The following is a 12783-nucleotide window of genomic DNA, read 5'->3' on the forward strand; positions in this document are numbered from 1 at the left end:
TAGATGTATTACCTTGCTTATTGTATTGATGTATATTACCTTGCTTATTGTATTGATGTATATTACCTTGCTTATTGTATTGATGTATATTACCTTGTTTATTGTATTGATGTATATTACCTTGCTTATTGTATTGATGTATATTACCTTGTTTATTGTATTGATGTATATTACCTTGCTTATTGTAAATTGCTCTGGATTAAGAGCATCTGCTAAATGCTAGGGGTGCAACAATACTGAACCGAACCGATATACTGAACCAAATGGCCCTGTCCCGAACTGAACAGCCCATACCAAATGAACCAAATGTCTTTCTTTTTTTGGTTGTGGTCACATACAAACATTTTAACTCTTTCTGTACACTTTTTTGGAGAAAATCACTGGCAGAAAATTCATTTACATTTTTTATTGTACCGAAACTGAACCGAAACCGTGAGCCAAAAGCCGAGATATGAACCGAACCATCATGGGCTGACTAAACCGTTGCACCCCTACTAAATGCCTAAACTGTAAACTGTGAGTGAGTGTGTACGTGCATGAGTGCGTGCGTGCGTGCGTGTGTGTGAAGTGTGTGTGTGTGTGTGTGTGTGTGTGTGTGTGTGTGTGTGTGTGTGTGTGTGTGTGTGTGTGTGTGTTTCACCAGCATCAGAAGGTGCTTGGGTGGCACCACGTAGGATGGCACGATGCCTGACGACAAATCCACTTCTTGTCTCAGTGATGTCAGAGGAGAAGAAGAGTGTTGCACTCTGGATGTTATACAGAAGCACTGGACCAGGAAGTGTACTGCCACAGTATGATGCTGAGAGAGAGAGAGAGAGAGAGAGAGAGAGAGAGAGAGAGAGAGAGAGAGAGAGAGAGAGAGAGAGAGAGACAAGAGAGTAGGGATGGGACGATACGCGATATTATCGTTTATCGTGATAAGGGATCAATTCACCTTTTATTTGCCGAGCTGCATATCTTGTACCACTTAAACCCCCTATTATTGGTAAAAGGTACTTATAATATACATACTTGATACAGTATTTTTTTTTCACTCTATCAAATTGCTGATTTACAAGCCCACAACGCGACGCGTTGTGAGCTTGTAGATCTGCTATTTTTTTGGCAAATGTTCCACCCCAGGATAATAGATTTAGATCATCGCGATAATATCGTAAATCGCGATTTATTTTGTCACAATAATCGTGATATGAAATCTTCATATGGTCCCATCCCTATAAGATAGAGAGATTTTGGCATTCAAGCACGTGCTTGATACACAATGTTCATGCCTGTATAAAGAGCAACTATTAAATGCAAACAGTTACTATGACTATGACCAAAAATAGTCATAGTTACCATGACTATTTTTAGAGAGAGAGGGAGAGAGAACAAATGAGATGGAACTGGATGGAAGAATGGAATTAAGGAAGGAGAGAGACACAAAGACAGTGTTGTATTTCGTGTACAGGCATCTTGTAAATGTCTTTGTGTTCGTGCGTATGTGGTGTGAATTTATTTATGATCCACTGCCAGAACAGGTGTATCATCACAGACCCGCCTTTAGTACACTATACAGCAGGGGTCTTCAATGTTTTCAGGCCAAGGACCCCTTAGTTGAGAGAGAGATGAAGCAGGGACCCCCCACAACCTGTTGTTAGATTCCATATACCGGTAGTTTCATTGTTTGACAGCACGATCATCAGTGTATTTTGGGTTCATGTCATTTTGTATTTTCAGATATTGAACCACTTGAACCGTCAATACTTAATAAACTTGACCTTTCACTCTGTAATTAGTCTGCTCTTTTCCCCCTCTACACCAAAGCTCTTTGCCAAAAATGGCTGATCTATAAGCTCACAACGCCTCGCAGCGCGAGGCGTTGTGAGCTAGTAGATGTGCTTAAGTGCTTAAGTGGTTAATATAAAAAAGTGGTTAATATAAAAAAAGAAAATCACACAAAAAAAAAGTCCCGGGCCCCCTGTTGAAGACCCCTGCCCTGCACTATACAGTAATAACGACAGATGTACTAAATCCAAAGTATGTGTAACAGGATTAAATTGTCATGTGTGTACAGTATATGTGTGTGGCATATACAGACTCACCAACAGGCCTGCGGGACCCTATCGAGACAGTGAGTCGATCATGGAGACAATAAGAGTCATTCTCCAACTCAAAGTGATTGAACTCCAGCAGTATACTGTGACCTGGAGGGACCCTGATAATCCACCAGCACAGTCTGCAGGAGAGAGAGAGAGAGAGAGAGAGAGAGAGAGAGAGAGAGAGAGAGAGAGAGAGAGAGAGAGAGAGAGAGAGAGAGAGAGGCACAACGATAATCCATCAGTGTCAGAGTACATTGTGTCGGTCAGACAGAAACCTTCAGGACACAGAAAAAAAGAAGCTGGAACTTGTCTTCTTTTTTCCATGTCCGGAAGGTTTCTGTTTGGTGGAGCCGATATTATTTTGTCACACGCTCATACTTCTCCAAATCATATTTTGCCCTTAAAATGTAAAAACTCTGCATGTCCCCCTTCTCTATTATTGTACTGTACATACTGCTGTAATGTCCTTTCGTTCCCATTAAAGCCTTGGTCATAGATTCCTGGTTTGAAACTTGAGTCATATTTCAGTTAATGTTCTTCTTCAGAGTTATAATCATTCACACCTGGAGCAGGGGCGTCACAAGTGGGGGGGGAGTGGGACTGGGTTACTAGGGCCCAAGGTGGAGGGGCATTAATTATTTTATACTTTAGCTATTGTAAAATAGCCCGGGCTATTAGTAGCCCGGGCGTTTATTTAGCAAAATGGGGTCGGACCCCGGGCGTTTAAAAGAGGCCAGGCGGCTATTGGTAACAGGCTTTTATTTATTTTGGCACTTGCCATTGTTTGGTTATTTTTTTACTCAAACTATATAATAGTAATAATAATCGAAAATTAATAATAATTATTATTATTACCCTAATTGGTATGAACACCCAGGCAGCGACAGTAGGTAATGAGTGATTCTGGACCATAATTATGGTCATAAGTTAAAATAAATTGCAAATAATGGCCCAGGCGTTTAAACGAACCTGGCGTTTATTTGAGACAGGCGTTTATTGAGCAAAATGGGGTCAGACCCCGGGCGTTTAAAAGAGACCAGGCGGCAGTTTGCCACCGGGCTATTAATTGGTTATTTACGGTATGTACTTTTTAAGCAAACATTTGTAACAAAGATTTTGCTTCTGGGGGTCCCTGAAACTCAATATTTTGAGATAGGGTCTGTGGTCAAATACATCATTTACATATAATTTTGGGGGTCCTTCACATGAAAAGGTTTGAGAACCACTGACATAGAACCACTTTGATATATTCAAAGACTTGCACAAATTTTCAAGATTTTTCAAAAATAGCAGATATACAAGCTTGTATATCTGCTATTTTTCAATAGTTAAAGCATAACATGTGAATGAATCCTTGTACCCAGGGCCCAGAATTTGGTGTGACACCCCTGCCTGGAGGGAGGCTGTTCATGAACTCTAGCCTGCTTGGAGAGAGAACACGTACAATGCTGTTATTCCTGTTGGAGACTGCTTTGTTCGCTATCCGATTCCAACACCGTCCTAGACACTCCTCCCCAGCTGTCTGAACCAATTAAAACATTCAAAAAGTACAATCACAAATTCTTCTCTGACATTTCAGTGTCACATGGTGTCTTCTTTGGAATAACACTCACTCGTTGTTGTCATAGCGATGACCTGGGAGGGCGGGGTTTCGGATGATCCCCTCAGTGACAGTCAGGGGCCCGTCCTGCACACTGCAGAGTCCTGCACACACACACACACACACACACACACACACACAAACACACACACACACACACACACACACACACACACACACACACACACACACACACACACACACACACACACACACACACACACACACACACACACACAAAAGTATAAAAATACAACCACACAAATGTGTTTATAAATGTGATGTATGGCAGGGGTCTTCAACGTTTTCAGGCCAAGGACCCCTTAGTTGAGAGAGTGAGATGAAGCAGGGACCCCCACAACCTTTTCAAAGTTTCCATACAGTTTCATCGTTTGACAGCACGATCATCAGTGTATTTTGGATTTATGTCAATTTGTGTTTTCAGATATTTCAACACTTGAGCCGTCATTACCTAATACACTTGACCTTATATGTACTTAGTCTGCTCTTTTTCCCCCTCTACACCAAACCTCTTTGCCGAGGCGTTGTGAGCTTGTAGATCTGCTATTTTTGGGTAGTTCTCAGAACTAGGGTTCAAGTTGTTAATATAAAAAGCATTGGAACATTTGGAGGACCCCCTGTAGTAACTCTGAGGACCCCCTAGGGGTCCCGGACCCCCTGTTGAAGACCCCTGATGTATGGCAGTAAACATAACTCACTTGGCAGAGTCTTCCCTTTATGGTGTCCAGCAGCTAAATAATCCAATCACAAGGAGACAAATGTCCATGTAATTATTGTGTTGATAACGGACGTCTCACAAAGATAATCCCTAACTGAGTATGTAACGTCATTAGACTTTGTACATATTTTACCATCTCTCAGCTTGCTTTTGATCCAGGGCAACAGCAGCCTGACGTCCGAGAAAAGTCCCGGGGAGCCTCTTTTAGAGGGCGGGCGAGCGGCGTTATTTCGCCAGCTCCGACCACAGCCCTTCCCCCAGGACGTCACACCCACCGCTACCCAGCGACCGCTGCCCTGCCCCACAGGACATACCAGAGGACCCCCTGAGTCCCCCTGGGAGGGAGAGAGAGAGAGAGAGAGAGAGAGAGAGAGAGAGAGAGAGAGAGAGAGAGGGAGAGAGAGAGAGAGAGAGAGGGTTTAAGGGAGGGAAGGAGGGACAGGAATGCAGGTGGAAAGAGAATTGTTCTTTAAAAGCAGTGTTAAGCTGATATTATATATGCATTCCAACCATGTGTTATAACTTGTATTCTAAACTGTGCCTTGTTTGTGAGAGAGGCAGACAAGGGAGAGGATGGACTGAGGAATGGACTGGAATTGTTTTATTTATTTAGACTACTTACACTGCAAAGAATGTTCATTTTAATAAGTAATTTATCTATATTTCAAACAGTGTGTGTTTTTGCAAAAGCCTGCACATTGGTGGAGGGTTATTGCACTTGGTGAATCCAAGTTCAATAACCTCACTTGCTTCCATAGTTGTTAGCAGTGACTATGTATTGAAATAAGATTGATCTACTCATTAGAAATTCTGCTTGAATCAAGACAGTTTTAAAGGGAAGCAAATGTCTTTAAATTCAAGTGAACCGAATCCACCATTTCTTCAGAATATATCTATTTCACAGTCAGAGAAAGTGATATTTCGTTGGCAGTTAAAGTTTAAATATTTTATCATCTACCTGACAAGCATCCTTTCCTCCTCTCTCAGGCCCAGCACAAAGCACAGTGAAGGCAGGATGAGACTGGCCTGAGTCCCCATTCTGAAAAGATGTTCTTACAGTTTGGAGGACATGTTTACACCGGGCTGGCTCCATCAGGTCCAACTGGACCTCTCTCAATACCTTGGGAAGACGGCCCCCTGGGGACGAATAGAATAAAATAATAATACTAGTACATAATACATAATTGTAATGATGAAGTGATTAACTTAAATTTGAACAATCATTCAATCAATCAGTACATCACAAGTCGACTAGTATGTCCAGTATAGTGAATAGGTTAAATGCTATAAATCCTTACTTTCCCTCAACCTGCCCCATCCACCCACAATGCAGCTGGTTTTAGGAGGGGTGCTCTCATTGGGCAGAGGCAGACAGATGGGCTGGACACGGGCCCCTTTAAAAACAAGACATATACATGAGAGGCTTGTATTTACAACTTGTATCTACAATGTATTTACAATGGAGAATGACACACATTCTGAGGGGGACTCAGAGTCATGACTCATGAGCCGGATTGAAACTCATCTGTCTGTAGTAGGCATACTCATTAGGGGTGTCACAAGGGGGGGAAAAGTGGGACTGAGTTACAAGTTCCCAAGGTGGAGGGGCCTGGAATTATTGTATACTTTAGCTATTGAAAAATAGCATATATACAAGCTCCCAGCACACGCTGCAAGCTTGTAGATCTGCTATTTTTGAAAAGACGTGAAAATGTATGCAAATCTTTGAATATAATTATTATAGTTTTTAAGCGAACATTTGTAACTCAAACTTTTCTTCTGGGGGGTCCCTGGAACTAAATATTTTGAGATGGGGGTCCGTGGCCAAATACATATCATTTTGGGGGTTTCTTCACATGAAAAAGTTTGAGCACCACTGACAAAGAAACACAGGTTTTTCAAAAAACACTTAGAAGGATTTGAAATATTCAAAGACTTTTAAAAAAAATGCAAAAATAGCAGATTTACAAGCTTGCAGCGCGGCACTCTGTGCCGCACTGTGAGCTTGTATATCTGCTATTTTTCAAAAGTTAAAACACAAAATAATGCCTAATAATGCATTCCCAGTCTAAACGGGTTAAGCCCCCTCTCCCCCTATGAAGAACATTCATGGGGGGCCCACAGTGAATCCTCGTACCCAGGGCCCAGAATTTGGTGTGACACCCCTGATGCACATTAGCCAAATGAGCAACTAGGAAACTACCTAGAAGTTATATTTGAACATTTATTCAACCAGGAAAGTTGACTATCGACCAGGGCAGGAATTTCAGGGAGGCCATAAAGGCCATGGCCGTCGTTGCCCCTCAGTTTGGCCTTGTGCCCCCCCCAAAAAAATGGCATGCCCTGAGGCCACTGTGGCCTTAATGCCCCTGCAGCTGACTGTACTACTTTCTCCCCTGTCTCTGTCTTGTCATGTCGACACCAGTGTCTCTTTCTTGTCATGTCAGTGTCTTTTGTTGAGTGAGAGTCCCCATTTTTAAACCAATCCAGTCTCTTTGATTTGTGCAGGGCTGAGCATGGATCAGATTGTAATTACCAATTTATTTATTTCATAGCCAGATAGTCTACATATTCAATTTAAAATCCTTAACCCTTAAATTCAATTAATAGTTTTAGCTTTATTTGATAGCCTTCCTGCCCTGACATTTGGCCGTTGTGCCCTCAACAAATGGACAACACCAAAGGCCAAGTTGCCTTGCCCCTAAAATGATGAAATTCCAGGCCTGCTATCGACACATATCGTATAACTAAAATACAGATAAAAATTGAGAGTCAAATGAAACAAAACAAAGGAAACCTGCCAAAACGGATGCGTTCGTCCAACTCCAACAAGGCAATGTCGTAGCTCATGGGCAAAGCGTGCTGGTACTTTTCATGTATTAAGACAGACTTGACGAGGAGGATCTGCTCCTCTTCATCACGTACTCTTTGATCAAATTCTGCCACCACCACGCTCACTCTGCTGAGGAATTCCCTGCAGAGCAATGCAATGAGAGAAACAAGTTTCAGTTCATTGACTACCAGGCAGGAGAAATCAGACATTTGTATATTTGAGAAGTAGTTTCCTTTGGGGCCATTCCACTGTAATGGGTTCTCAATACAGTGGTCCTTGACATTTTTATGTCAAGGACATTGGCATTTTCATGCCAAGGACCCCTATCAGGCCATGGACCCCCATCTGGAAATATTTAGTGCCAACCTAAAAACTGTCTGGGGTGCACACAAAAGCCCTTAAGGACCCCTGGTTTGAGAACCACTGAGGTAATTGTGACCGAAGGTCGAAGTTTAGTATGTGAACGGTCACAGCTTGTCCGTATGTATCTCTGTCTATAACGCCTGACACTGTGGTTCTATGGGTTTGTCGCTCTGACATCACTGTGATGTCAGGGGAACCACTCTTATGGGTTTGCCGCTCTGACATCACGCTCTGGCTTCACTGTGATGTCACACTAACAGAAACCCTTTCATGCCCATAAATATAGTTCCCTGATGTCATCAATATGACATAAGCCCATATCTAACAGGACCTGAAAATAACTTTGTACTTCAAGTTTAAAATGATACTAAATATTTATTCAAGTGTCTAAATACATTTCAAATATTAACAAATGATCTTGCGGCACGCCTGGACTGCCGTCGCGGCACCCCAGGGTGCCCTGTCACCCACTTTGAAAACCCCTGCGATATACATCACTGGCCAGATGGCCAAGAATTGGCACAACCTCGCCCTTTAGGGCGAGGTAGCGCCTGGTTGCATGTCGCCCTGAGGCTTCTTACTGGTACACATACTTTGAGACAGATGTGAAGCAGTGGGCAGCAGTCATGATCCAGCGCTCAGACACAATGGATCCTCCACAGAAATGAGAGCCTCTGTTCCTCAGAGAAACCTGCACAGAAGAACAGTGGTGGAGAAGGTACTCAATTGTTTAACTAAGTAAAAGTATCAATATCGCAATGTAGAAATACTCTGTTACAAGTACAAGTTTGGAATTCAGAATATACTTTAGTTAAACGTATTGGTAACAAAGCACCAAAAGTAGAAAGTACTCATTATTCAGAATGTCACATTTTCAAATGTATAAAACGCGATGCGACGCATTGTGAGCTTGTAGATCAGCTATTTTCAAATGGTCGAAATGTATTTAGCAATGGTTGCAAGAGGAGTGCACTAATTGTGTGATTACCTCCTACGAGAGAATACCAAATTAGCTGTCCTGCTAACATTCACATCAACATCATTTCCATTCAGTGTGTAAATGAGAAATGTAGCCCTTTGCAATAGTATCAAGGTTATCATGAGGATTTAACCCTAATGCTATTTCAGTGGTTACCCATGTGTGTACCCATCAGACAGACACAAGATCATTTCCAGACCTACAGTATTTGAGAAAGTCTGAAAACGTTTCACAAACTTTAAAAATCTGCCCCAAACCAGGGAGAATGTGAGTAAAAGATACTGACCAGCCATGGGTGTGACCCGTGTCTGGCCTCAGCACCTCCAACAATCCTGAGAGTCTGGTGGTCCATAGGGCTCCTCTCCTGAGGGCTGCCACACTTTGGCCCTGGTTGAGATGATATTTGTGGTTCTTGAAGATGCATTATATGACAACCACATACATACAATTTACATACAGTATGTCCGATACATTCCTTTAGAATTTTGCATAACACAGCCTGCATGCCCTCAAGCTTCACTACAGACAGACACTGAATTGTATTCTAACTCTGTGGTTACAGTATTTTATTACAATAGAGGTGAAAACATCAGTTTTATGTATGTCATCACTCACCGGTATGAGAGGCATGGAGAGCAGTGTACACCCAGAGGCTGACACAGATCACAGCTGCAGGTGCCTTCATCACTAGAACACAAAACTACCAGAGACAAAATGGCTTATGTGGCCCTGTGTGTGCATGTGTGTGCGCACGTGTATGTGTGTGGAGAGTTTTGTAATGGGTCCCCCATTAACAAGACAGTAGAAGAAAGGAGAGGGTGTTTAGTGGGAGGAAGAGAGTTGAAAACGTCACACCGCCATACAACAATAGTCCCTTCACAGAAATGCTTTGCCAAGGTCAAATACGACAGATTGAAAGTCGATCCTGCTTGTAAAACGTTGAGGAGAAACTAAACAGAGTTAAAAAGTGGTCAAGTTGCCCTTTGAGACAAAGGTTTACAGGAAACCGGAGTTTTACTGCATTCCAATAGTGGGCTGGTAGAGCTGCCCTGCCTTAGAAGAACCCAAGCTCAATGAAAAAAAAAGTAATATAAATTGTTGTACGACGGTGTTGTACGACGTTGTCATACACTGGGTGTGATTTTACAGAAGATTGTTTCACGATCAATAATTATAACTGAGCCTGGGGTGTAGCACCAAATTCTGGGCCCTGGGAACAAGGATTCACTGTGGGCCTCCCTGTGAATGTTCTTCATTGGGGTTTCAAGCCCCCCCACCCCACCTTGGGCCATAGTAACTCAGTCCCACTTCCCCCCCTTGTGACGCCTCTGAACTGAGCCATAAAAATGCTTACATTTGTGGATACTAATGAGACGTTAGTCCTACAACAAATAAAATAAATTGTAGCATTTACCGTAGCACTTGCCCTAGCCTCGACGACCTTGCAGGCTTACGCATAGGCTAAAATGTAATTATGCCAATGTTATGTTGCCAGGTCATTGTTGACCTGGCACACTACTGTTAGACTGATGACGAGGTTCTTAGTTTACCTACAATCCTAGATTACTAAATGCTAAATGCCTAAATTGTAAATTGTGTTCTAAATTGTGTTGAAACTTGAAAGTGATGTGTTTGTCAATGGGAGTCGGAGAACATTTGTATGTGCCAAGAGGTGACTCAGAGTTAGTGCACAGACAGTTCTGTACTTGCCTTACTGAAAATTAGATGAGGTAGAAGACTGTCTACTCTACTACCAAATATGCATCTGCTCTGACCCAGTAATGTAGTTAGTGGAGCAGTGAAGGATGGGCTTGGGCTTGAGGGAGTTCTGTAGTTCTTTTTTTTGTCAAATAAGTTTTATTGCCAACAGATTATCAACAACAGGATGTATCAGTTATAAGATTAACAATTTTCTGTTTTAGCATATATAAGAAAGAAAGAAAAAGAAAGAGCTGAAAACAACAAGAAATAAAATACAATATGTCATCAAAACAACCCCTTCATACCCTCCCACCCCTACTGCTCAGTGACGAAACGCATAATAGAGAATCAGAATGAATTATCCAATGGACATGCATTAGAATAAACAGTCTGTTTACACTAACATCATCCTTCTACTCAGGTAACGGACAAGGGGCAGCCAGATCTTATCAAATTGTGCCTGTCTGTCTTTAAGGGAATATCGTATTCTCTCAAGGTGAAGTGTACTAGTCATTTCATTAAGCCAGTGTTTAAATGCAGGTGCTTCCTCTTTTTTCCAATGAGTTAAAATCAGCTTCTTTGCTGTAATCAGACCATATGAAAGGAGATGTCGTTGTGAACTTGTCAAGTTGGAAATGGGGTCTGATGTGCCTAAAATAATTAGTATTGGGTCAGGGTCAATTTGGGTGTCCAGAATATCAGAGAGCGCCTCAAAAATCTTAATCCAATATCTCTGTATTTGAGGACATAGTGCGAAGCTGTGTAATAAGTTTGCTTCCGGTGCCTTGCATTTGTCACAGTTTGGGGAGATGTCTGGGAATATCTTGTGCAATTTGGATTTGGAATAATGAAGCCTATGTATAGTTCGAAATTGAATAAGGCAGTGTCTAGAGTTAATCGAGCAATAGTTAACTTCTTCTAAGCCATCATCCCAGAGTGTCTCCGATATCGGGGTCCCCAACTCATTTTCCCATGCTAATTTAATAGCTGAGGTAGTAGGAAGGCCGATAGCCTGTAAAGACTCATAGAAGTATGATATGTTCATATCTTGTCCTATATTCCGAAAAAGGAACTTGTCTAATTGTGAAGGTGATGCCGTTTCGAAAGTACGGTTAAAAGTACGTACAAAGTCTCTAACCTGAAGAAACATAAAATGATGACTCCTGGGGAGTCCAAATTTTTCCTGCAACTGTGCAAATGAGGCAAATGTATCTTCCTCTATATAAAGATCTCCAACTGTGCGTATCCCCAAGTCCTTCCATCGTGAAAACCTATTGTCTAATTGGTACGGTGGGAATAAGGGATTATCAGTTATAGGAAATGAAAAGAATAATGAATTATGTCCGAAATAAGATTTAATTTGTTTCCAGATTTTAATCACGTTATGTATAACTGGACTGCCCTTATAAATAGACTTATCCAAAGTCTTCGGGGATAAAAGTATCGACCCCAAACAATATGGATGGCATCTTTCCCGTTCCCACTGTAACCAGCGGGGGGGTTCAGCTGGGTTATTTAACCAGGTCAAAATTGCCCCAAAATTAGAGGACCAGTAATATAACCTGAAGTCAGGTAGGGCAAGTCCCCCAACCTGTTTAGGTTTACAGAGATGGGGCTTTTTAATCCTATGTCTTTTGTAGTCCCAAATGAAAGGGAGAATAATAGAGTCTAGGCGTTTGAAAAAGGACTTGGGTAAGAACACTGGGAGGCATCGAAAAAGGTACAATATTTGAGGAAGAAACATCATTTTAATTGTGTTAGTTCTACCAATTAGCGAAAGGGGGAGTGATTTCCAGAACTCAATGTTGTTCTTCAACTTAGCCATCAGAGGAGGATAATTGGCTTGGAAGAGAGAAGGGAAGTCTTTAGTAACTTGAATACCAAGGTAAGTAAAGGATTCGTGGGAGATTTTAAACGGTAAACGATCTATCCTGGACGGGTCCTCCATTTTAACAGGCATTATCTCACTTTTAGTCCAATTAATTCTATAACCCGAAAATGTCCCGAACTGATTTATTTTATTCAAAAGAGCAGGGAAACTAATTTGAGGCTTAGTGATGAACAAAAGCACATCATCGGCATAAAGCGAAATCTTATCAGACGTGCCCGCGCAGTCAACACCATGAATGTTAGGGTCTATACGGATTGACTCCGCTAATGGCTCGATAGCTAGCGCAAACAAAATCGGGGAAAGAGGACAGCCTTGCCTTGTAGAGCGGGACAGATCAAAGTGCGAAGATAGCACCCCATTTGTTAAAATCCGAGCCTTGGGACCACTATAAAGGAGTTTAACCCAGGAGATAAAAATATCTCCTAGGTCAAGTCTCTCAAGCACAGCAAATAGGTAGTCCCACTCCACACAGTCAAAGGCTTTTTCGGCATCTAAAGATGCAACTACAAGGTCTTCCCTTAGGGGGTCAGGATTGTATATTATGTCAAAAAGGCGTCTGAGGTTGGAGGATGAATCCCTGCCTGGGATAAAACCAG

This window comes from Nannobrachium achirus (genome assembly GCF_963921795.1).
Source record: "Nannobrachium achirus genome assembly, chromosome: 11".
Classification (NCBI taxonomy): Eukaryota; Metazoa; Chordata; class Actinopteri; order Myctophiformes; family Myctophidae; genus Nannobrachium; species Nannobrachium achirus.